Genomic DNA, 3,466 nt, shown 5'->3' on the forward strand with positions numbered 1-3,466 from the left:
CAGCGGGAGTGCCGCCGCACTCTCAAGCGGCGCACTGTAGCAGTGCGCCACCCGGGCCGGCCCCACATTATCTTTTAATCCTATTTTTCCATGAACTTTTTGAAGTACCCTAGTATCTTAAACTCTTTTATCCTTTGTTTTATACAAATGTATTGCAGGTTACTGCATCATATAATGGTTCATATAAGAAATTTGACACTGTTGTAAGTGTTACAAACAAAAATAAAATATATACATCCCAATATTTTGGATTGGAGAGGAAGTGGTAAAAAAAATAAGAAAACAGGCCGGCCCGTGGCTCACTCGGCAGAGTACGGTGCTGATAACACCAAGGCCACGGGTTCAGATCCTATATAGGGATGGCCAGTTTGCTCACTGGCTGAGCGTGGTGCTGAGAGCACCAAGTCAAGGGTTAAGATCCCCTTACCAGTCATCTTTAAAAAAAAAAATAAGAAAACAACAAGGAAACATTCAAATGAGCATGCAATAGGTTGACAGAGGTACAGACGAGTTATCATACTCATAGACTGGTTAATATTCTTACTAAAGATTCAAATTAGAATCACATTTTCTACTGGCCTGGCCAACTCCTGCAACTGCTGGGCAACGGAGTGATCAGTAAGACTAGTGTTCTGCTACCACCGTACTCTTGCTTCCAGAAGAACTGGGCTGTGAAGGAGTGGGCAGTGGGTCAGGTGGGAGGTGGGGTATGTGGGCAGAAATAAGAAAGTTTCCAAGACTCTATGATATTTCCAAGAGTGGCGCAAGTCCCAGGCCGGCAAAGTAGAGGATTTATTGGAAAACGAGTGAAGAAAAGGAGGAAAATACACCACTGTGAAGGTGAAAAAGCAGAAAAGGAGAGCACACTGCAGGAATGGGGGTGAGAATCGTCCAAGACAAATTTACAACTCGTGATTTTGCCTCAGTCAGATCTGCCCATTAAGCAGTAAATTGATTAATTGTTCAAAGGTCAGGCCATCANATTGGAAAACGAGTGAAGAAAAGGAGGAAAATACACCACTGTGAAGGTGAAAAAGCAGAAAAGGAGAGCACACTGCAGGAATGGGGGTGAGAATCGTCCAAGACAAATTTACAACTCGTGATTTTGCCTCAGTCAGATCTGCCCATTAAGCAGTAAATTGATTAATTGTTCAAAGGTCAGGCCATCAGAACTCTATCTGGATTGATTTTTTCAGTTTGCAGGAGGGAAGAGGGGGAGATCTCAGGGAGACACAGACACAGACAAAAACATCATTTACCCCTATCTTATCTAGGCGTCTATTGAATGCTTTTCCTCTTTAGATGGTCTGAGACCATCCTTGAGCTTAAAAGAAATGAGAATGAATTGAAAGCTAAAAGTATTTGTTGATTTCACAGGGGAACTGGTTAGACTAATTAGGTTCTCTTGTGTCATTTCTAGTATTTTTGATAGCTTTTTTTTTTATAACAGCCACATTTTAATAAGTGAGCAGTTAACAGTACAGGGCAAATAAGCCACCACAAACTCTTTGTAGTTTCTCTGATTTTTTTGTAATGTCTTTCAACTACAGGTTATCAACTCGTTTTAATAATGGCAGCCCTAATTTCCTGGGGAGAACATACTCTCAACTACACAGAAAATAGCTAAGGATTTTCAAATGTTTCTTCTTTCCTCTTGGTGTCCAATCTTATTCTAAAAGCAAATTTTTGTAGATTTATTTTGGTTGTTATTATTAATTTTACATTTTAATCCTCACAAAGGCAGAGACATTCGCATGTTTTGTTCACTTTATATCACCAGGGACTAGAGTATAGTATGCATTCGATAATATATGTTGAATGAATAAATAAGTGAATGAATGCATGAATTGTATAAATAAATATCATTTTCGCACCAATAAATGAAATAAGCTGAAATTTACACTCCAGGGCTAGGGGTAGATGTTTTGGTGTCAAACCACAACTTTGAGTGGTACTATAAGGATACTCCAAAAGACAGTATTAAGGTGCTTGGTAAAGTTTTTAAAAATGCTAATTACATAAAGTGAAACAATATCTATGGAAGCATTTTGAAATATAAAAAGTTATATAAACATATTATTAATACAATTTTTTACATATGCATGATTTGTAATTTTATTGTTTTTTATTTGCAGTAAGTTTTGTGACTGAAGGCACTATTCTGTGACCGGAGGTGCCAAACGACATTTTTGAGTCTGTGTAGATTTGTGAAGTTTCCACAAATTTCTGGAAGTCTACAGTGTTTCCTAAAGAGGCAGGAGATCAGTCAGTGTGGTAACATAAAGGGAAACTTTCATTTCTTGAGAGCCCAAAGGGTAGGAAACCAACAGGTGCAAGGGCAGTCTCGGTTCATTAACAAACCCTCCGATTTGCTCACTCTACATTTGAAGGAATTCAGCAACACAGATCAGAGCTGCATAAGTAAAAATTTTGAAGTCCATACAAGAAAGGCTCATCTGAACGCTTTGTTCCTTTGGAAAGAGAGAAGTCCCTATGATTTTCCAACGACTCCCACAAAGTCTGGTAAATTCCCATCATCAGGGAATTATTATTATTCCCTCAGATTATTATTATTATTCCCCCAGAATAATTATTATTCCCCCAGGTCTCCTGGGTAAAAAAAAAAAAAAAAAAAAAAAAAAAGGTCATCTGATATACAGGCAGACGGGTTGTGATCACCACAAGAGACTGGCAGTACCGGGGAAAGCGAAACTGTCAAGGGATAAAAACTGGCTTGGTTTGTGTGTCTCTGGTTTCATTGATTTTTTAAAAAATATATAAATCCATCTATTAAGCTGGGATAAATCTTTGAATTCTGCCATACCCGGTCCTCGAAGCTCCAAATGCCTGATATAGGAACAGCTGTGGTGTGAATTAGTTGGTCTAAGCTTTTGGACCGCTTCCAACTTCGCTATTGCTCATGCCCTACAGGTCAAGGAAAGAAGTGATGTAATGCACTTAGCTGGGCCATTTTAATTTCAATGAAATGGAGGGGGAGGGGTCACAGGCGGTGACAAGTTTAGCGCATGACTTGCCTAGGGATGCAAGAATCAGAAACATCGACAATCATTGGCTGCGCTCACTTCCGACTCGATTATCTAGCTCCAGGTCTGGAACCTTGACACACGTCTCCTGGGAAGGGGGCGGGGCTGTCCCATAGAGCGTCAACCTTAAACACACAAACAGCACACACACCCCCACGCAGGCTGGCGGCGTCCCGCCCGCGGGGATGGGTGTGGGGCCCAGTGCTTGGCACACGGTCCCTCGAAGATTCTCCCGAAGCCAGCCCGCAGCTGCCGGGCTCGGCGCGCAGAGCCCGCGGAGGACCCGCGTCCGCGGAAACTGGTGTCACTCGGGCTCGCTCCAAGTGAGCCGCGCTGTCGTCATTCATTCGCAGTGTCCGGAGCGTCCTTCCAGCAGGGAGCTGGGCTTCGCCGCTGGTGCGAGCGGCCCCGACACGGAGTGT

Source organism: Galeopterus variegatus, unplaced genomic scaffold (genome assembly GCF_000696425.1).
Source record: "Galeopterus variegatus unplaced genomic scaffold, G_variegatus-3.0.2 Scaffold897, whole genome shotgun sequence".
NCBI lineage: Eukaryota > Metazoa > Chordata > Mammalia > Dermoptera > Cynocephalidae > Galeopterus > Galeopterus variegatus.